Source organism: Narcine bancroftii, chromosome 6 (assembly GCF_036971445.1).
Source record: "Narcine bancroftii isolate sNarBan1 chromosome 6, sNarBan1.hap1, whole genome shotgun sequence".
Classification (NCBI taxonomy): domain Eukaryota; kingdom Metazoa; phylum Chordata; class Chondrichthyes; order Torpediniformes; family Narcinidae; genus Narcine; species Narcine bancroftii.
The window spans coordinates 170,024,743-170,048,931 of NC_091474.1; the positions used below are offsets into that span (position 1 = coordinate 170,024,743).

Below are 24,189 nucleotides of genomic sequence, written 5' to 3' on the forward strand. Positions count from 1 at the left end.
ATCAATACCCGTTATTAGTTCAATTTCATTGTTAGACTATTCGTAAACGTAGCAGTAACTTTATCCATATTTCATCCCTGTGGACCAGAACTCCCCTGCTACTCTTCAAACTAACTTAATTTTATTTTCCCAAACTTATCGATACTACTTTAATCTGAAATCTCTGCATCTGTCCTGCCCAGTTGATATCCAATTTTGGAGCAATGAAATGAGTTAATCCATTAGAATTGGCTGTATCTGATACAATCACAGTTGAAATTTGTTAAGCCAAAATAATGCCTTAACAGAAACATTGATTACAAATATAACTTATCTAGACAGGCTCTGGGCAATAAGTTTCAACTGGATCTTTTTTTAAAAATTATGGCTTCACAATAATTACATGAAACTTGCTAGGAGCACCTTTGAAGCAGAAGAAGAGCAGCTGCGGTCAGTGAATTAACTAATTCCAAATCATTATTTTCTAAAACATACATCTCACTTTTGGATCATCTTTCTGCTTAATGTGTAATTCATCCTTAAGATAAATGTAGATTATGATGAATGTTCTTCATGATTCATTTTGCTATTTAAGACAAAGCAGCCCAGGCTTTGCTGAAAACCTAGCACCTCCTGGTAGAAGTCTCAATGTGCTTCAAGGTTCCCATTTGAATATTGAATTCTTGAGCTAACTGGCCAAGTTTCACTCGTGCTTTCCTGGCAGTATTCACCACTAAACTCCCCATTACAATGATTGGAGTTAAACTTTCCACAAAAATACAATATTGTAATGCAGGTCAAAGTAACTTAATTTTCTTACCTGTAAGATCATGCAAATTTCTTACTGATGCAGTCGTACTACCAGCTCAGCCATTTTTATTAATCATGACTTAGTATCAGCCTATCATGAAGTTAAAAGTGAGGATGGTTGCACAATATAAAAATCCACTCAGAACTCCTCAGTAATTAAAGCAGTGTGTGGATGGCTGCAGCAAGATCAAAACAGCATTCCAGCATACATGAGGCCAGTAACACTCATGCCACAAATTAACAATGATCTTTGAAAAGAAAGTTTCTCACCAATTATCCAAGATATCACCACATACATCCAAAACCATCAATATTCTAAACATTACCATTGACCAGAAATTAAACTGGATCAGACACATAAATACAGTGGCTGCGAGATCAGAAACTGGGCAAGTGACTCACTTCCAGACACTCGCCAAAGGTGCTGGACAGAAGTATGATCCACAGACACTTCACAGCTGTTTGAAAAGTGTGCAGCTCCAACACATCCTAGAGAAGCCACCCAAATGAAGGCAAGCATTCATTCTCCTCCCCCACCAGAGCATTGTGACTACAGTGTAGACCAATGACAAAATACATTGCAGTTACTTGCCTAAGCTACTCCAACAGTTTATCTTAAATCTGTGTCTTCAACTATCAAATTTAAGGTAATGCAAGTGTATAGAAACACCAACATCTGCATATTTTGCTCCAGGTCACACACCTACCTAACTTGGAAATATCTTGCTGTTCCTTCATTATTAGCAGATGTATATTGTGGGAGTACATTTTTTACCAGAGGACTTCAGTGGTTCAGAGGGGGTTCAACACCATAGCACAGTTAGTGTAGTGGTTAACACAAAGCTGTTACAGTGCCAGCAATCGAGACTGGGCGTCTATAAGGAATTTGTAGTTCTCCGCATGTTTGTGTGACGCTTCCCGGGGACTCTGGTTTACTCCCACCATTCAAAAATGTATAGGGGTTATAGGTTAATTAGATGTAATTGGGTGGCACGGACTTGTGAGCCGAAAGGGCCTGTTACCGTGCTGTATGTCTAACAAAAAAACCACATACAAGGACAAATTGGGATGGACAATAAATGCAGGACTGACCAATGTTACAAACATCCTTAAGTTATTGGTGATTGGTAATTCTATAAGCCAACTCTTACACTTCATTAGATATATTTGTAATGATTAATTTAACAGTAAAAAGAATTTGTGGTTGACAAATTACAGACTGAATTTTATTTATTGTACTAAAGTCATTAACTTACACTCTTTAATATTAATTTGACTAAACACCTCAAATGTATTTAATTACATTTCTATCAAACAACAATATAAATACAATGTTATTCATTATAAAAAATAATTTTATTTTTAAATAGCCATACATTTTAAAACCAAAATACCCAAGTAAATTTGCCTTTATTATTTAATTCAGCTTGCATCATTTGTAAGTTACTAAACCAAGAATAAAAAAGGTGTATATCATGTAATTTAAATTAATCCAATGAACATGAAAGTTATAGCAAAGACTTTGTCAGAATCTTAGTTCAAACTATAATTATATTAATTTACATGATATGGATGCTCGCAAACTAGTAATATCAGAGATTAAATGTAAAGCGTTCAAATTAGTTCTCTTTGAAAAAGAGTTTACTATAATCTGCAAATAATTCCTGCTAAATATGCATAGTAACTTATTTTTCCAAATGTTTCAACAACATAGAATAAATCCTTTCTTTTTTTAAAAAAAGACATGAGACTGTGACTGAAATTTGACTATGTGTTTATGTCCATAGACAGTAAACATCCACAAAACCAGCCAGACATCCTCTTGTTACCACACAAACCCAACAAGAAACTACCATAATGACTGGGTTGGAGTGGGGTGGGAATTTGGAGAAATTGTAGGGGGATGGAAAGTTAGAACCCAGATGGTTACGATAGGATTCCATATTCACCATTTGTTTAATCTTAATCTACATAGAAACAGCTAATACAAAAGAGGAATTTCAATGAACATGAAAAAACAGGCAATTTCAGCCTATTAAAAAAAAAAGGCAAAAAAGCAACCAGATAACCTCCTTGAAAAGATATCAATAAGCAATTTTTTTAAAAATCTCCTTTCCATATTTTAGGGTCAAATGTACAATTGGCTGTATTTGGTATACTCAATAAATTTTACACCTATGGTCCTGAAACATGGACCATGTGTTTGAGAGCTGCAGGGTAGGTTCACAGAGTTTCAGTTCATGGTCAGACATTTCATGTAGCGTAATTTAATACTAGATGACTGTGCTCAGAAGCTTTAACCCAATTATTTTTTATTTATAACCAACCATCAATGTAAGATTTTTCCCAAAGCTCTCAAAATGTTTCAAATTTATTACAATATTGTCATAGCTACTTCACTTCCTGATCACGAAAAGAAAAACTTGAGGTTCCAGTGATTTCCACATGAATGCTTGTTTCTAACTTGGCTTTTGAATCAGAAGTTTAAATTTAATTTTACATAAAAGCTCTTATTTTGACTATAAATATTTTCAACTTTAGTCTGAAACTACGATTAGAATAACACAAAAAACTGTTTCTTCGTACTATTTTTATGATTAGAATTTAACTCATTAAATAAAGTTGAACAAAATATGTTCTTTTTCTCTCATGCTTGCTTCATTTAACATTTCAGAGATTACAGTTAACTGAAGCTCTCAATTTTTCTTTTAAAAGAAAATCATTACAAAAGTTTGAGAACAAAACAGTAACATTAAAAATAGAACCTGAATACATCTTACAATTATTCAAAATGCGTGTAGTTTTAAGTTTCTTTTCTGTTAAATCATAGCAACATTTCTCTGGAAGCTCATTCCATTTAATTTTATTCATAAAACATCTCCTGTCTACAGCCGTGTGACAACAAGAGATAAATCACAGCCCTTTAGGAGTATTCTAAATCTTGAAAGGTAATAAAACTTTTGAACATGAATATGAAGGTTAGTGTAGTCTAATAGGTGTTAAAATTTACCAAGCAGCTTTGAAAGCTGACATTTTTAAAATACAATTTAAAGCAGCTATAGTCTCTTTCAAAAGAGCCAAATTGCTACATAAAATTACATACTGTACTTCACTATGTATCAACCCTAATGCTAAGCATTATCATATTATTTATTTTCCATCCCCTAATCTCAGAAATTGAAGATTGCTCTCCAGATTTCAAACACTTCTATTTAGTTTCATCACAAGGTAGTCAATTATATTAGGAATTAACAAAAGCAAATAACAAATCAATAAATGCACCAGGTACATTTAGCTAAATGCAAGAAGCACAACATAACATTATTTCTGGTAAGTAATTTAGTATTTTTTTCAACTTAGAAAATGGCAAAAAAAAGTTACCAAAAGTTAAGGTGATATTTGAGTCCTTAAGACTTTTTACAAGCTTTCTTTAAAATATCAGTCAAAAATGCAAAGTATCATTTGATTTAAATACAAACAGCATTGCCATAATTATTGCAACAACCTTTTCCCCCTCCAAAACTAGTAGTCTTTTGACAGTTAAAGATTCAAGTCTAATAAGTTTATTGCATAAAAGGAAATAGATATTCAAAGTCAATTTAAGATAATTAACAGTCAGTGATATAAATGATGTCACAAGTACTTGTTCAGATTACTACATTCTTCCACATTCAATTAGTAATTCAGCCGTTAGAGAATCTTTACATTAAAAACTAAAACTTACTGTTTTATATTTAATTATCAAATGATGTGGAAACAAGATGCTGGAAAAAGATGTTTTATTCATCAAGCCAATGACAAAAACTTCCATAAGCGTCAACAAAAATTCATTTTCTAATGTCAATTCAGTGAATATACTCTTGCTTTAGCAGTTAGGAGGTAAGTACAGCACTCAAATGATATCAAAGTTCAAGTTTATTATCATCTGACTGTACATATAACCCAAAAAAACAGCACACACAATGCACATAATAACCACCTGCACTGTATACATCAAGATGTAATTTTAAATAAATACATAAATATTTTTGGATGATTTACTCGGTTACAGATACTATTAATCAATCTCACAGCTTGTGTGAAGAAGCTATTTCCCAGCCTGTAAGTCCTGATTTTGATGCTCCTGTACTTCCTTCTTGATGGTAGTGGGTCAAATATACTGTGTGCTGGATGGAAAGAGTCCTCAATAATTCTTTGAGACCAATTTAAGATACACTCCCAGTAACCTTCTGGGCCATTTTGATATTGACTTCCAGTCCGATGTTTGGCAATAACCATAAAATACAACGATGCAGCCAGATAAGACACTCTCACGATGTTCGGCAATAACCATAAAATACAATGATGCAGCCAGATAAGACACTCTCAACTGTGCTCCTGTAAAACTGTGTCAAGATGGGGACTGATAGTCTTGCCCTTCTCAACCTCCTTAAGTGTAGCTGCGGCACCATCCTGATTAATGGCATGTTGTGGGTCCGGGATAGGTCATCTGTTATATGCACACCAAGGAACTTTGTGCTCTCCACTCTCTTGATGACAGAACCATTGATGTGTAAAAGAGAATGGTCAATTTACCTCCTCCTTAAGTCCTCTATCATTTCCTCTGTCTTGTGCTCATTGAGACTCAGGTTGTTGTTCTCACACCATTTTACGAGCTGTTCAACTTCTTTGTAAGCCAGCTTATCATTGATGCCGTGAGGCCCATGTTTGTTGTATCATCCGCAAACTTGATGATTCAGTTAGGGTTGAATCTGGTAGCGCAGTTGTGAGTCAGCCCTGAGGTCTGCCAGTGTTCACCGTGAGGTTCTGCTACTAACCTGGACTGACTGGGTTCTTTTGGTCAACAAGTCCAGAATCCAGTTGTAGAGAGTCCCAGTGAGGAGAGTTTATTCACCTGCCTTTAAGGGAATCATCGTGTCGAACAGCAAGCTGAAGTCAATGAAAAACAGCCTGGTGTATGATAACAGTCCCTTCTGGCCCACGAGCCTGTATCCCCCCTACCCCTATACACCTATTAACCTACAACCTATGTGCGTTTTGAAGAGTATATAGGCATTGTTCTCTTGGTGGGTCAAGGTGGAGTGGAGGCTCAAGGTATTGCATTGTCTGTAAACTAGTTTGGACAGTAGGCAAACTGGAATGGGTCCAATGTCACTGGAAGATGTAATTTGATGTGTTCCACTACCACTTTATTATCATAGAGGTTAATGATTAATAATTATTTTTAAAATGTTTCAAGTTTTGTGTTGATATTTTGAGAAATGAATATATACGACTTTGCAGTACAAATCATCAGCGTAAAAGACTGAGTCGAGCGGCTTGGATTTTTCTCTCAGTGATATGCCATCCTCACTGGGATAAAAAAATCTGCAATTACTTCACATGCACCCCTGGCACCAGCTTGTCTGCTCAAGGGAACCCCATTTTCAACTGCATGGCACCATACATGTATTAAAACGCCATTACGTTGACAAGATGGGCAAGCAACACAAAAAAAACTGAAACATTTAGATAGCTGACAGATGCCAAACCTCTGTTTGATGACATCCCAAAATTATCAAAATGCATTTGAACTATTTAAAGAGTTCTAAGTGGACCACAGCCAAAATAAGGGTGCAAAATTTAGTGGATATTGCAACCCTATTTCAAATATTAAACTCAAAATCTTTTCACATATCAGTCACTGATGGGTGGCATGGTTAACATTGTGGTTAGCACAATGCTATTCAGATTTTCAGATTTATTGTCAGAGTACAAACATGACATCACATACAACCCTGAGATTCCTTTTTCCTGTGGGCACAGCAGAATTACCCCTAATTGGTAGTGCAAAAATAAACTGTACACAGTGTAAACATGTAAATAAATAAAAGAACTGTAAACAGATAATGAATGTAAACAGACTACAATAAAGAGAGACAAAGAAAATCAATCAATAAAGTACACAAATTACAGTGCCAGTGACCCAGGTTTGAATCTGGCACTGTCTGTAAGAAGTTTGCACATTCTCCCCATGTCTGCATGGGTTTCTCCAGGTGCTCCAGTTTTCTCCCACTCTTCAAAACGCACATAGGTTGTAGGTTAATAGATGTATGGGGGTGGGTTACAGGCTCGTGGGCCAGAAGGGACTGTTATCATGCTGTACGTCAAAATATTAAAAAATTATAATGGATTCTATTTTCCATGAGATTAAAACCATGCCAAACACAATAAACAATCTTTAATTAGAAAACTGTGAAGTCCAGATTTTCTTTTCTTTCACAACAGTAGCACCTTATTTTCTATCATTTTTTCTTAGCCAATGAAATTGCTCCAATGCTGTCTGAAACAACAAACTAAAATAGGCTGTAACAATATTGAAGGCCATACAATCAGAAAAAGAACAAAATCTTCAATTTCATCCTTTATTAAGTACCTTTTGGCCATCCTCATGATTGAACTTTGAAATGGGATACGTTAAATGAACAATGACTAAACTCAAACTATTATACATTAATATGAGAAGGCATGAACAAACTAAACAACTGCTTTTGTGAGCCACACGATAACTAAATATTGCATAGTTTGTACCAATCAAGAATATTATTTTCCAAGGTAGTTAGTAAATTATTTGGCCAAAAGTTATTTAGAATTAGAACAGCCTGGGAACAACTGGTTTAAATGCCTGTGATTTGACATGCAGTAAGCATGTTCATTTTGACAGTTGCAATTTGTGACACAAGAGTAATAATAATTTTAATTTCTATTGTAACACACATAAAATCATCATCCTTTCCTTTAGACGACAGAAATACAAACCAACTTTTGATGGTATTTTGAAGATCATCACAACATTGGTGATAATTAATGGTGGTAACCATTAATCTTTAGAGAAGATGATGACTGCTGGAAATATTCAGGAGATATTAACTACAATTGCATTCAGCAAAGTTATCATTTGAAATATAGCTTCAATTTTTACTGATGATAATTCATCAGGTTTTACATATAATCATACATTCAATTTTGAGCAAAAATTCTTTATGTGAATTTAAATGAAGGATACTTCACAAAAATAGGGTTGAATATGCTACCTTGGACCATTTCAAGCTCCCAGAACATCTATGTCATATTGAGTATAAATAAACTTGAAGTTAACAAAAGATGCGATGTCACGAAATATCATGAACACTTTTTCAATATTCCACCAAAGAAAATGACTCCGAAAAATATGTATTAAATGTCGAAATTTCACATTTCAATTTTTATGATTTTTTTAAATTTAGAGATTACAGCTCAGTTACAGGCCCTTCCGGCCACAACCCCGAGCTGTCCAAATACCCACTTGACCAATTAACCTAACAACCCCATATATTTTATTTGGTGGGTGGGAGAAAACAGGAGCACTGAAAAGAAACCCACACAAACGCCTTACTAACAGTGCTGGAATCAAACCTTTTGCTCTTCACCACTTTATTTTGGTTTACTCCATTTTCTTTTGTTTTTCAAAACTCTGACGCATGGTTTTTCATTTTTAACCATAGCCATGCCAAGATACAATACTTGGGCTGTAGCATCATAACGATCAGATCTTAACTGGTAAACTACTGACACAGTAGCAAGCCCACAAACTAAAAGGCCTTCATGAAACACATGAATATGCAGAGGATATGGATCATATGCAAGCAGTAGAGTTTAACTTGAGCATCATATTTGACTTTTTACCTAGGTCAAAGGGTCTGCTCCTTTACTGTTTATTCAAGGAATGAATTACATTAATATAGAAAATATCAATACAGATTGAAATGTTACTCTATTTGGAGCTAGGAGTGTGTGACACAGGAATTCTCCCTTACACCACCAGATTTAAAAATGTAGATTAATGTCAGATTTGGAATTTAAAATTTGTTTGCAACTTATGCCAGATTTCAACCATAAATTAAATGTCAGTTTTTTAATATTTTGTTTCCTATTTTGCTCAATTCTGGATCTAGACTATGCCTTTTCTTTTTACATCATATTTTTCTTTCAAATTTCAAATGTATTTTAATAAATTCATGATTTATTTTACCTTTTTTGCATCCTTCACTTTAGCAAGTACAGTTTTCCTCAAAGACATGTTTTAATCTAATGCTCTTTCAAACATCACTATGCAAGAATGAAAAGTAGGTAGTTACGCTACAAAAAAATTATTTGAAATGTACATGCGTAGTGCTGTCTGTCTTAACACAGTTAAGCATTCCTAAAATAAATAACCATCTCCAACCTTTGCCCCACTACCTCTGGAAAAATAAGTTCATGAGCAATTCCAAGAAAGCAAAATACAAGTCAAGTTATGGTTAATGATATACAGTGCATTTAAAAAAAAAACATTCTGAAAGCAGTGCAAAACAAATTCAGGTCAAGACCATAAAATATTATAAACTTAAAAATGAAATTTATTTGTACAATATGTTTTTTTGGAGTGGTTTACATTGTTCACACATTAAAAACAAGTTGTGACAATGTCTGAGACTCTATGTTATGCAAGCATAAAATCACACAAAAAAGATGGTATTTTCAGAATTTCAAGCTTTTTTTGTATCACAAGTTCATACATCACAAAAATTAAATAAGTCAATATAGTAGAGGAATTTTTCAAAGTAATAGTACAATTAAATGATGGAGAATTTCATCCCTAACTCATCCATACAAACAGACAATATGCCAACACCTCCCTTGTATTTATAGATGTTAGTAAGAAGGCTTTGACCTGTTGATATAGGGTCACGGCTAGTCCACTTAAATTTCTGGCATAGATGATTGCATGCCAGTGAATATTATAGAGTAAAACATGAAAGTCTTCAGACACCATGTTTAAAGTAAAAACACAATATTCAAGAAAATATATGGGTTGGCACAACATCAAGGGCTGAAGGGCCTGTACTGTGCTGTAGTGTTCTACGTTCCAAACTCAGCAGATCAAACAGCATACTTCATAGAGCAAAGATAAAGATATATAACCAACATTTGGGGCTGGAGACCTTCATCAAAATAAATATATGTAGGTAGGCATCTCTGCTGAATATTATGGAGAATCTGTCCAAATAACTTTTATTGAAGGTTGTTGTTAGTCAAATATTGCTGGTCACATATTCACTACATTGTGGTGCATGCACACAACTCCTTCACTGAAGAGATGCAGTTGGACAGTATGCAATAAATGCCCATTTCTGATGTGTTGGTGGAAGCCATTAAGAAACTTATGATTAAACCTTGGGAAATTGGCATGAAAAATTACTGTATTGAAAATTGAAAATTATTGTGTCCAGGAAACACAACTATATTCTCTGCACCACATGACTATGAAAATGTATACCCGACTTCCCATCAACCTTCCAACTCCTCAGTCAAACTGGATCCAAAACTGGCTTGGTAAAACAAGACAGAAAGTGATGGTAGAGGGTTCTTTTAGTGATAAGATGTCTATTACTGTGTCAGGAGTTTTGGAGTTTATAGTTGCCATTTTTCAACAAGAGGACCAGAGTTGCTCCAATGAAACTCAAATAAGCCATTATGAGGTTGAAAAACAAGAATAAAACTGTAAGAGACATTGCCCCAATCTTAGAATTACCAGAATCAACAGTTTGGAAAAGAAAGAGTTGAGATCACTGTTTGAGCTCAGTGATCACAAAGGGACGGGTATTCCAAGGAAGATCTCCACTGCTGATGACAGAAGAATTCTCATCATAATGAAGAAAAATCCCAAAACGTATGTCTGACAGATCAGAAATGCTCTTCAGGAGCCAGGTGTGGATATCTTGATGACTACGGTCTGCAAAATACTTCATGAATAGAAATACAGAGGCTACACTGCAAGGTGCAAGCCACTAGTTAGCCACAGAAAGGATGGCCAGATTATCGTTTATCAAAAAGTATTTAAAATAGTTTGCAGAATTCTGGATAAATGTCTTGTGGATAGACGAGACCAAGATTAATCTGTTTCAGAGTGATGGCAAGAGCAAAGTGTGGAAGCATAAAGAAATTCATACCACCTTAGCATCTTGCAGTGTCACTTCTGTATTTCTGTTCATGAAGTCTTCTGCAGCCAGTAGTCATTGACATCTCCACACCTGCCTCCTGAAGAGTTTTATATAATCTGACAGATACACGTTTGGTGACTTCTTTCTTCATTATGATAAGAAATCTCTGTCATCAGCAGTGGAGGTCTTCTTTGGAATACCAGTCCCTTTACACTTACTGTGCTCATGCTCTTTCTTCTTAATGATATTCCAAACTGTTGATTTTGGTACTCCTAGGGTTTGCACAATGTCTCTTACTGTTTTATTCTTGGTTTTTAGCATCATAATGGCTTCTTTGACTTTCATTGGCACAATTCTGGCTCTAATATAGAAAAATGGTAACTACAGACTTCAAAGGTGATCAAAGGCTTAGAAGCAAGCCGAGCTCTCTTGCACCTTCTCCAATGAAGCAATTAAAAATACCCGAGAATTCACAAATACATGTCAAGCCAAATGTCCCAACCACTATGGTGCCATGAAATGAGGGGACTATGTTTGTATAAAATGTGCTATAATTTCCATGTGGTCAAACAAAAATGTATGCAAATAACCTTGAATAAAATCTGGAATGTATACTTTAAGTACATATGAATTACTTGATTATAAATTGAAAACTGTGGAGCACAGGGTCAAATATAGGAAAAAAAAGTCTCTTCCCTGAATATTACGGAGAACACTGTATATACTTTTGACGGTGCATTGTAAATTTCAAGGGACACTGAGGGCATGCCAAATTTCGTCAGGCTCTGAACAAGTAGAGACCTTGTTGCACTTTCTCGGCCATTATGTAGACATGGTTGGATCAGGATCGGTCACGGACAATATTTACATCAAGAACTTATGGCTATAATATCCACCTCGGTGCCATTGATTTGGTCAGGGGAGTGTTCCTCTGGAAGCCTATGACTTGTTCCTTTGCCTTGTTGACATTAAGGAGTTATTGTCCTGACACCAGGAAATTAGATTATCTTCCTTTTATAGTCCATATTATCATTGTTCATGATCGGGCCTATAACATATCATCACCTGTGAATTTGTAGGTGGAGTTGGAGCAGTATATAGCAACAGAGTCATGGATGTATATGGAGGATTGATGAACCTAGGAATCTTGGAGTACAAGTCCAGAAAACTTTGAAGGGTGCAGCATAATCACACAGTAGATAACTTGATTAAGAAGACATATGGGCTCCTGGTGTGTTCTTCTGCACTTATATTGCACATTAGGTTGATCACCCAGCTTGATAGTAACAGTACATGAAGTCAAATTCATGCACAAACATATATTCTTGCATAACATGTATGCACATGAACAACACGCATATATTTATCCAGATTTGTTGAATATGGATTAGGATCAGGTACCTCAGATAATTTATTGTTCTATGATTACAAGACATACATTTCAATTAGTCTCTATGCCCACCATCCATCCTGGGATGTTATCTCAGCACAGATTTGAGTTACTCCTGAAACTTCTATGTTTGCATGGATCAGCAATCATTGCCTGCCTTAACCTGAGGAAATGCAGCAGTTTTGTATAACAATGCTCAAGAAATTTTTATTCCATCAGAAATTATTGTTAATCTTAAATGCCTGATTACAAATAGTTCAGTATTCTGGTGAGAAAAACATATGAATTTGGAATAAGTCCAAATATGATTCCATGAGATGAACAGGGCCTTGTTATCCTTAACAAGAGTCTAGCATTCTATTTAATGATTTGACGTATCAATAAACATCTTCATTATTGCTGCTTAGTAATTCCAATAATTCTACAGGATGCTAAATTTAGTAACCAACAGTTCATAAGTTCTTTCACCATTACCATGCAACCTTTGTGACTTGCATTAATTACTCTTGGCAAAATGATGTGTACAACCAAAAGCGACCACACAAAAACTATGCCAGCAGTATCAGAGCTATTCTTGTGGTTCACAGGCAGTGTATGAGGCTAATTTGCTAAAAGTTGAATATGTGCAATAGCTGTTAGAGACATTACATCACTTGTCATAGTCTTTTTATGTGCCTGAATTAACACAAAAATCTTTTTTTATTTTTAATGACTAAAATTGCATTGTGTCCAGTAACAGGATTTTTCTTTTTTTCCTTCTCTCCAGTTTATTGTAGTTTTTCTCTCTAACAAAGATGAATTTATTAAAATTCTAAAGATAGTTACCACAAACAGCAAGCAAATGGCTACACATTGTTGACTGACATTTACTTACACCGAAAACATGTTCTGCAATTGCACTCCACAGCTTCAATGGAGGAACACTGAGATAAGTGTTTGGATACTGAAGGGTTAACTGCAATTTGCATAACTGTCTAGATAGTACATTCAAACCTATAAAAATAAACCATAAATCCAGGTGTTCACCAAAGAATAACTCTCCATGTATCTTATTTTAAGCCCCTTTCACACTGGCACTTGAAAGTGGGAATTAACTGGCAATTTACCAGGTCACCTGCCAGTGTGAACGCTCCTAACCCGGTGATGGTTAAATCAACCCGAGAATTAACTATCAAGGGAGGTATTATCAAAGCCAATCCATTTCGAATCAGCATATTGAGTCGCTCAATGTGAAAGGGACACCCAGTATTCCTGGCCCCATTCGTGACTTGGTGATGATGTTCTTACATGTGTGGGAGTTTCTTAAAGAGGCAAGGAATGAAAAGAGCAATTTTTTTTTTTTTTTTTTTTTTTTTTTTTTTTTTTTTTTTTACACACAGCATTCGCGTGATTTTTTTCTGTTTTGAAGAGCCTCCTTATGGTGGCATTGGTCATTCACACTGAAATAAACAAAGCCGGCATTTTTATGGGTCAGTGCAGCTTTTTACACAGTGTTTTAGACCCACTTGTTTTGCCAGGTTGAAATCAAGGTGATAATGGTAAGTAGTGCCAACACTAGAATTGTCGGTCCCAGCACTCATCATTGTTCTGCTGAGAAAGTGTCAGGTCCATGAAACACAACGGTTTGCAAACAAACATTACTTTTATTAACACAACAAATAATAGAATAACATGGGAAATCATAGTGGGAATAAAACACATATGCCCACAATGTATAAAAGAGTGGGGAAAAAACATGCACAATAAGATATATGCGTCCAATGCATAAAGGAGCGTGGAAAAATACACACAATTTAATAAGACAAACGCGCACAATGTATAAAAGAGCTTGGGAAAATCTATTGCAAGTAGTAATCTATAGAAATGGATTTCAAACTTTTTCTTTCCACTCACATAACACCTTGGGTAATCCCTTACTAATCACCAGTACCTATCTTTGGGGGCTGGTGGTGGGCTTCAGACAGTTCAAAATGAGGACAGTCTGGTAGACCTAGTGTCAAATCTTTGTGTTTTGTGATTGCCCTCACAATCTGGCAGGCCTAGTGTCAAATCTAGGGTTAGGGTCAGCATTAGGATTTGAGTTCAGATCAGGGTTAGTGTTAGGGTTAGACTTTACCAAGCTCGTATGCATTTTATTCCTGCTACTGTGGCGGCATGCCATTAGGCAGGGGAACCGGCCCCACTTATAATCCACGCAGCATGGAAGCCAGCCAAAATGGCACCGTCAGGAGTTTCCCCTTCTTCTCAGCACCAGGCTCAGAAGCCCGCACTGGGGGACCACGTGACGCCCAAGTGACTTCGGCGTCCCCCAGCATGGTTCTCAGCCAGGTCCGGGCTGGGAGTATAAGTCCAGCCTGGCAGCCAGCAATAAACCAGTTTTCTGTTAATTGAGCTCAACCCGCCCGGTTATGTGTTCTTTCAGTAGCTGCCGCTACAATTGGTGGCCCCAACTGGTTCAAATGTCTTTGAACCCAACATGAGCGAACCTGGGATCAGTGCTATAGCCATCAAGCTGCCTGACTTCTGGGTTCAGGAGCTGGAGACCTGGTTCAGCAACGTGGAGGCCCAGTTTTACCAATGCCAGGTTTCGTCCGACATGACAAAATTCTACCATGTGGTCGCCGCCATGGACCAGGCCACCGCCAAACGTGTGCTGCACCTCGTTCAGCACCCGGCCGCCTAAGACAAATACGGGACCATCAAGCGAATGCTCACCGGATCCCATGGACTATCCAGGCGTCAGCATGCCGCTCAGATGCTGCACCTCGACGCCTTGAGGGACAGGTTCCCGGTGAAGCTGATTGACAAGATGCTCGCACTCATGGGTGATCACACCAACTGCCCAATCTTTGCGCAAATTTTCCTTGACCATCTGCCCGACGACATCCGGCCGTTACTGGCACAAGAGAGCTTTACCAACCCGAGAAAGGTTGCTCAGAAGGCCCTAGTGCTATGGCTCGAGCGATTCCCGGAGGGCTCAGCGGTCTAGCAGGTCACGAGGCATGGGCATGACCAAGCCAAGCCTGCCCCTGGCGCTGCGGTAGAACACCCAGCCCCTGCAGGGACCACCAAGAGCATAACCAGGGGCACGGCATCTGCTCCAAGCCTCTGCTTTTACCACCAGCACTGGGGAGCCAAGGCTCGGAAGTGTCGTCAGCCCCGCTCGTTCCAGGGAAACAAGCAGGCCAGCTGCTGTTAATGGCTGCGGCGGCTGTCCAAGGACACAGCCTCCTCTACCTGCGGGACTCAGTCAGCAGCTGGCGCTTCCTCATCGACACTGAGGCCCAGATCAGCATCATCCCGGCCACGGCCATCGAGTCCAGAAACCAACCTCAAGGACCTCCCCTCCATGCGGCCAATGCAACAGAGATCCGGATGTATAGGAACAAGACAGTCCACTTCCAGGTCGGCCGACAAAAGTTCTCGTGGAGGTTCACCGTCTCATCCCTTCCAACTGCCATCCTGGGTGCCAACTTCCACCTCACCCATGGCCTCCTGGTGGACATTCGAGGTAGGCGCCTGGTAGATGCCCAGACTTTCCAGGCTGTTCGCCTCGACGCCTCCCGCACAGAACAGCCTCAGATAGCCACGATCAGCATGCCCAGAGATGAGTTCCAGCGAATCTTGGATGAGTTCCCAGCCCTCCCCAGGCCACAGTTCTCCGCTGCCTCACCGTGCCTCGGGCTGTTCCACCACATCCCCACCCAGAGTCCACTGGTTCACGCCAGCCTGACAAGCTCCAAGTGACGAAGGAAGAGTTTTTGCATCTGCTGGAGCTGGGAATCATTCGGCACTCTGACACCCCGTGGGCCTCGCCGCTCCACCTGGTCCCAAAATCCTCCAGTGGCTGGGGCCCCTGCGGAGACTATCGACGTCTCAACAAGGCGACGCTTCCTGACCGTTACGCCATCCCTCACATCCAGGACTTTACGGCCAACCTGCATGGAGCGAGGGTTTTTTCCAAGGTTGACCTGGTGCGCAGGTATCACCAAATCCCGGTGCATCCTGAGGACATACCCAAGACGGCCATCATCACCCCCTTCGGCTTGTTCGAATTCCTTCGCAACCCATTCGGGCTAAAGAATGCCGCTCAGACCTTCCAGCGCCTCATGGACTCAGTGGGCAGGGAGCTGGATTTCATCTTCATTTATTTGGACAACATCCTCGTTGCCAACAGGGATCGGGCACAACACAAGGCCCACCTGCGTGCCCTCTTCTCCCGGCTGGCCGTCTTCAGCCTCACCATCAACCCAGCCAAGTGCCAGTTCGGGAAAGAGTCCATGCAGTTCCTGGGCCATACCATCACGGCTGAAGGAGCCACACCTGCCGCTACGAAGGTCACCGCTGTCAAGGAGTTCCCACACCCTGACAACTTCAAGGGGCTGCAGCAGTTCGCAGGTATGGTCAACTTCAATAACCGATTCATTCCAGGAGCTGCGCACATCATGCAGCCGCTTTTCGCCCTCATCACAGCCAAGCACAAAACGCTCACCTAGACCCCAGAGGCCTGCAGTGCATTCGAGGCCACCCAGGACACCCTCACGAAGGCTACCTTGCTCGCCCACCCGCACACTGACCTGCATATGGTGCTCTCCGTCGATGCCTCTGCCATAGCCGTCGGCGCCGTCCTGGAGCAGCAGGTGAATGGACAATGGAAGCCGCTGGCATTTTTCAGCCAGATTCTCCGCCCACCAGAGTGCAAGTATAGCACCTTCGACCACGAGTTACTGGGCATGTACCTGGCGGTGTGGCATTTCCGCTATTACTTGGAGGACTTACCATCTTCACTGACCAGAAACCCCTCACTCAGGTGCTCGCGATGGCAAAGGATACCTGGTCGGCCCGCCAGCAGTGTCACCTCTCCTTCGTGTCGGAGTTTACCACCGACATTCAGCACAAGGTGGGGAAGGACAACGTGGTCGCCGATGCACTCTCATGACCGGCCATCTGCACGCTGACACACAGCCTCGACTTCGACCAGCTTGCCTGGGACCAGAAGTCCAATGAGGAGACGCGAGCCTTCAGGACTCCCATCGTAGGCCTGCGGTTCCGAGACCTCCCAACTCCTAGCAGCGAAGGCATCATCCTGTGTGATGTCTCCATGGGCACCCCGCAGCCAGTGGTTCCCCAGCAGTGGCACAGTCAAGTCATCCATCACATCCACGACCTTTCACACCTGTCCATCAGGTCCACGGTCCATATGGCGTCAGAGCGGTTTGTCTGGCATGGGCTGCTGAAGCAGTTCGCAGACTGGGCCAGAACATGCAACCATTGCCAGATGTCCAAGGTGCACAGGCACACCAGGGTGCCTGTGCAAGATTTCGAGCACGTCCGGGAACAGTTCAGCCACATTCATGTGGATATAGTCGGGCCCTTACCAGTTTCCCGGGCCAACCAATACCTGTTCACAGTGGTAGACTGCACCACTCGTTAGCCCGAAGCGATCCCAATGTCAGACGCCTCCACAGACTCCTGCTCCCGAGCGCTGTTGAACAGTTGGGTCGCCTGGTTCGGTGTTCTGAATCACCTCACCAGCGATCGGGGTGACCAATTCACCTCTGTGCTCTGGGCACAGCTCGCCAACAGATTGGGGATAGAACTACACCACACCACAGCCTATCACCTGCAGGCCAATGGGCTGGTCGGCACCGCCAGCTTAAGTCGGCACTTATAGCCCGACTCACCGGTCCTGACTCAGTGGATGAACTGCCTTGGGTGCTCCTGGGCAACCGATCCATGCCCAAGGAGGGTCTGCAGGCATCATCAGCTGACCTGGTCTACGACGCACCACTGGTACTGCCCAGTGAGTTCATTAACGCGCCTCACAACCCCCAGCGGTCGCCGCACGAGCTATTTCCCCACCTCCAGGCCCACTTGGACTCCTTCACATCCCCACCGCCACCCAGACACGGCACATAGCCATCTTACGTCCCCAGCGAGCTGCACTTCGCAGAGTATGTTTTTATTCGGCGGAGCCCACACACAGCACCTCTGCAGAGAACTTACGAAGGGCCGTACAGGGTTGTCCAGCGTTCATGGTCTATGTTCATGCTGGACATCGGCGGCAGGCGGGAGCTGTTTACCGTGGACAGGCTGAAGCCAGCTCACCACGATCCCACCGAACCAGTGATTGTGGCCCAGCACAAGAAGCAAGGCCACCCAGTTAAAAAGGACTGACGCCGGTTCTGGGGGGGGGCTGTGTGGCGGCATGCCACTAGGCAGGTGAACCGGCCCCACTTGTAATTGGCGGGGCAGCTGGCCAAAATGGCGCCGTCAGGGGTTTCCCCTTCTTCTCAGCACTAGGCTCAGAAGCCCATGCTGGGGGACCATGTGACACTCGAGTGACGTCAGTGCCCCCCAGTGCGGTTCTCAGCTAGATCCGGGTTGGGAGTATAAGTCCAGCCGGGCAGCCAGCAATAAATTAGTTTTCTGCTCACTGAGCTCAACCCGTCTGGTTGTGTGTTCTTTCAGTAGCCGTGTACCTGCCACTACACTACCACTTTTCCATGCTCACTCTAAACTGTGCTCATCCATGTTATCCCTGTTACCATTTCCTACGCTCGTCTTTTGCAATTTTGTTTCATTGGTTCTTCTTTCTGTTCCCAGAAAGTACTTTTGTAGACACATTGAAAGTTCAAAAATGGTATTTAACATTAAGCACAAAATCTCTGGTAATATTTGTAAATTAAACTCAGTTTTTATAACAAGTTATAATTGTTCAATACAGAAAGTGGTAATGAGACAGAAACTATTACAGAAGCAGCAAATTTAGAGAACTAAGGTAAGGTCGCAATTATGATTCTTCTCATATTAGCTAAACCCTAAAATGTTCTAATCTTCCTGAAAAAGTTAGTATGACTGTAACTCCATCTTTTTATATATATATAATCTTTTCTTTAATGGTATATAAAGTTTTTACGTTTCTATTTGCCAGAGTTAGAGATGGTTTTATAATTTATACAAAGGACTAAAGAAAGATAGGTTATATTCCTTCAATAAATGAGTTACAAAGTGGCTTCACAAAAAAAATTGAAATAATTTGGGGTCAATGATGAAGTGAACCTGGGATGTAGTTTTAGCTCGATAATTTAATATTTCAGAAATACAGATCTATCCACAAGGCTCTACCTGTTCCTGTCTGCGGCTAGCAATGCTGCCATATTACTTTTAGGGGTTCAACTTTATACAGTATTAAGTTTCATCAAGTTTGCAGATGACACAGCAGTAGTTGGCCTCATCAGCAACAACAATAAGTCACTCTACAAAGAAGAGGTGAAAAATCTCAAATGGTGCGAGAGGAACAACCTGAGTCTTAATGTGGAGAAGGTGAAGGAGATGATTGTTGGCTTCAGGAGCACCAAGAATGACCACCTTCCACTACATATCAACAACTCTGTAGTTGAGAGAGGGGAGAGCACCAAGATCCGAGGAGTTCACTTAACTAGTGACCTATCGTGGACACTCAACATCTCCACACTTGTCAGAAAGGTGCAATAGTCACTACACTTCCTGAGAAGACTGAAGAGGGCAAGGCTACCAGCCACCATTATGTCAACCTTCGACAGGAGATCTACTGAAAGCATCCTGACTGGCTGCATAACAGTGTGGTATAGTTGATCATTTCAAACCCTTATTTAGGTCATTAACTTGCATTTAATAGGTACGGCCAACAGGTTTGATTACACGTCTGAAGCTCCACAGAGCAGCAATGTTTATAATAATACCACAGATGAGCAGCTGATCCGAGGAACTGAACCTAATCTATCAGTGTTTTCACAAACTTTCACCACATTAATGTGGCACCGGTTATATAAAAATAGGATAAAAACCAAAGTGTTTCAGGCTAGCAATTTGAATTAGTCTAAATCAAGGCATCCAAGATACTGGGATTAAGAGAAGAAATAAGTCATGTGAGAAAATCTGAAGCACCTTATTTGCTACAAACTTGACAAAAGCAATCATGATAATTTTATACGTGGTATCTGAGCATCACTTGAAAGACCACTAATCGAGGAGGTGGTGGCACACTGCCACTGTCTTTTTGAAGAAGTTATTCTTACTAAACAGCTGAGTAGGGGGTTCCAGGATTTAGATCCCAAAGCAGTAAAAATTAAAGTTTGTGATTTAAAGGGTGAACTTGCAGAAGGTAGTGCCATTCTGATGAACTTGGTCTGCCTGTTCTTTTTAGCTGAAATTTTATAAACTTCTCTCAGATGCTCTAAAGGAAATAACCGATGTTTGTCCAACCTCTCCTTATAGGGCATGCATTCTAATCCAGGCAGTATCCTGGTAAATATCCAAATCCTCCACATGCTTCTTCTAATAGGGCAAATAGATTTGCACACAATACCCCAAGTATGACATAACCAAAATTTTATACAACTGCAACATGACTTCCTTAGACGTAACCAAAGTCGACATAGGACCAATAGAAAATGAAGCTGGAGAAATTGTAATGGGAAATGAGGAGATGGCAGAGGGACTGAATAAATAATTTGGATCATTATTCACTGTGGAAGATATAAATAGCATACTGGACTTTCATGGATCACAGCAAAGAGAAGTGACTGCAATCAAGATCATAAGAGAGAAGGTACTTGGGAAGCTAAGTGGTGTAAGGGTAGATAAGTCTCCCAGACCAGATGAAATGCACCTTCAGATTCTGAAGGAGGTAGGTGCAGAGATTGTGGAGGCATTGATAATGATCTTTCAGGAATCAATGGATTATTGCACGATTCCAGTGATCTGGAGGATCGTGAATGTCACTCCGCTGTTTAAGAAGGGAATGAGGCAACAGAAAGGAAATTATAGACATATTAGCCTCATGTTGCTGGTTAAGAAGATGTTGGAATCGATTGTCCAGGATGAGGTTATAGAGAACCTGGAGGTGCGCAAAAAGATAGGCCTAAGTCAGCATGGTTTAATTTTTTTGAAGAGGTTACAAGTAGGATAGACAGGTGAAATGCAGTGGATGATGTGTATTTGGACTTTCAAAAGGCCTTTGACAAGGTGCCACAGATGAGGCTGCGAAACATGATGAGAACTCATGGAATTACAGGAAGGATTCTAGCATGGCAACAGCATTGGCTGATCGGCAGGAAGCAGAGAGTAGGAATGATTGGATCCTATTCTAGTTGGCTACTGGTTATCAGTAGTGATCGATGTAGGGGCTGCTTCTTTTTACATTGTATTTAAATGATTTAGATTATGGAATATATGGCTTTGTGGCTAAATTTGCACGATACCAAAATAGATGGAAAGGTGGGTGGTTCTGACTATACAAAAAGGTTGCAGAAAGATTTGAATACATTAGAAAAATGGGAAAAGAGGTGGCAGATTAAATACAATGTTGGTAAGTGCACGGTCATACACTTTGGTAGAAAAATAGGGGCAGACTATTATTTAGATGGGAAAAAATTCAAATTTCCGAGGTGCAAAGGGAGGGAGTCCTCATGCAGGACACCGTAAAGGTTAACCTCCAGGTTGAGTTGGTAGTGATGAAGGTAAATGTAGTTGGCATTCATTTCGAGAGGAATAGCTTAGAAGAGCAGGGTGTAATGTTGAGATTCGATAAATCACTGACGAGACCACACATGGTGTGCTGTGTACAATTTTGGGCAAGTGGAAAAGTGGGCCTACTTCTGCTCCTGTATCTTGTTACCTTGTCATCTTACTTTTGCCCTCAATATCCTGCCCAATGAAAGGCAGCATACCATATGCCTCTTTAGCACCCATCTAATTGAATGGCCACTTTGAATGAGTTATGGACCTGAATCCCCAGATCCCTCTTCATATCAATGCCGTTAAGAATCCTGACATTAACAACATATGTTCCTCTTACATTTGATACCTCAGTCTTGTCTGAATTAAATCAAATTCTTCCATTTCTCTATATCCTGTTGTGTTCTTTGATTACCCAACATGCTGTCCAAAACTCCACTAATCTTTGTGTCATCTGTAAACCTACAGATTTTTAATCCAGTAAAACACAAAGTTAGCAGACACCTTTGGGCTCAAGGTCGAAACATTGGTTTTGTAACTTTATCTTTACTATATAAAGTACAATGTTTGATCTATTGAGTTTCTCCAGCATTCAGTTTTAACTTTTTCATCCATGTTATTTATATTTATCACAACCGATAGGGGTCCCAAAACTGATGCCTGTGAAAGATCACTAGTCTGGAACCTTAAGCAAGAATAGAACCCTTCCACAACTACCTTCTATCTTCAATTTGCTGGCCAATTCCAAATTATCAACTCATCATGGATCCCATTTATCTGTACTTTCTAGATCAGCCTACCATGAGGGAATTTGTCAAATGCCTTGTGGACCGTATCCAATGCTGCACTCTCCTCAACCACAAACTCTGCTAAATTTGCAAGGCATGACCTACTCCTCAAAAAAGACATGCTGATTGTTCTTAATCTGGCCATGCCTTTCCAAATGTGCATAAATCCTGTCCCTTAGTATATTTTTCAATATTTTCGTAACCACTGATATGAGGTTCATAGACTATTATTTACTGAATTATCCTTATTTCCCTTCTTGAACAAAGGTACAACATTGACTCCTGTCCATGCCACATCTGTTCCTGGTGAAGATACAAATACATTCATCAAGATTCCAGCAATCTTCTCACTCATCTCTTTCAATAAGCTTAGATACATCCCATCAGACTCTGAGAACCTATCCACCTTAATGTTCTTCACAAGACCCAGTGCCATTTCTTTCCTGATCTCAAAAAACTAGCATTCTCCAGACTACGCACCCTATCACTATTGTCAATGTGAATACCAATGCAATGTATTTATTTTGTACCTTGCCCATTTCCTCTGACTCTAAGCACAAATTTTTGCATTTGTTCTATCCTTTTCCTAGTCATCCTCTGGTTTTTAAAATATAAATGTCTTGGGATTTTCTTTAATTCTGCTTGCCAATGACAATCTATGACCCCCTTTGGTCTTCCTAATGCCCTGCTTGAGCTCTTTCCTGTACTCCTTATATTCCTCCACAAAGCTGTTCAATTTTAGGTTCCTGAACTTTACATAAGCTTGCTTTTTCTTTTTGACTGGAATCATTTCTCTCTTGTCATTCAAGGTTCTCTCACTCTGACAAGCTTTTCCATCCTCCACCTGGACTCTAATTAGCCAGTCCTGAAACAATTCCCACTTTCAAGTTGTACACTTGCCCAATAAAGACTCCCCTAGTTCCTGCCAAATAATATCATAATTTGTCCTCCCCCAATTTAGTATTGTCCCATGAGATCCAGGCTTATCCTTATTCATAACTATCTTGAAACTTAAGAAAATTTGATCACTATTCCCAAATTGCTCTCCGACAGAAACTCCAATCAGTTGACCAGGCTTGTTTCTGAGTACAAGGTCTAATATGAGCCCCATCGACTTTGGACTTAACTATATGATACTTCAAAAAAAATCCTCCTGGATGTACTTTACAAATATTCCCCCATCTAAGCCTCTGACACTTAAGACAATAATGAATATCACGAGGGGAACATCAGAATTATAAGCTGAAAATATTTAGCCTATTAGAGTAATTAATGCAGAAATCATTAATCATTGGAACAGACCACAGCAAGACTCATCATAACAAAATATCATATTGCTAACGCTAGCAGTGATCAGTAGAACATTCTGCAGAAAATGAAATGTTAATTTCTTTATGGATATGTTGTAAATGTGTACAATTGGACATGAACATTTTTCTACTTCCTGTGCTGCTTTAGAAATATGAACTTCTGGTGAAACCATAACTTTTGAGGTTTGTTCTTAACTCATGCTATAAAAGGTTAAAGTGCATTAACATTTATTAGTTTACAATGTTCAAAAGAGGATATTTGATCAGATGTTGCAGTGGGTGTCAAACAGCAATGCATTAAAGCTCCTTTTACAATCTACATTTGCTAAAATTGCTAAGTTTTTTTTTCTTGTGAATGAGAGAATATCTACTCTTTAAAAAATTGAAAAAAACAGAAATATAACCTTTTA

At 40.0% G+C, this 24,189-nt stretch overlaps 1 protein-coding gene across 4 annotated transcripts in view; it reads right to left on the reverse strand.

Moving 5' to 3' along the window:
- supt3h (SPT3 homolog, SAGA and STAGA complex component) overlaps positions 1 to 24,189 on the reverse strand; it is a 495,649-nt gene that overhangs the window by 389,694 nt on the left and 81,766 nt on the right. The gene's annotated exons all lie outside the window — the stretch shown is intronic.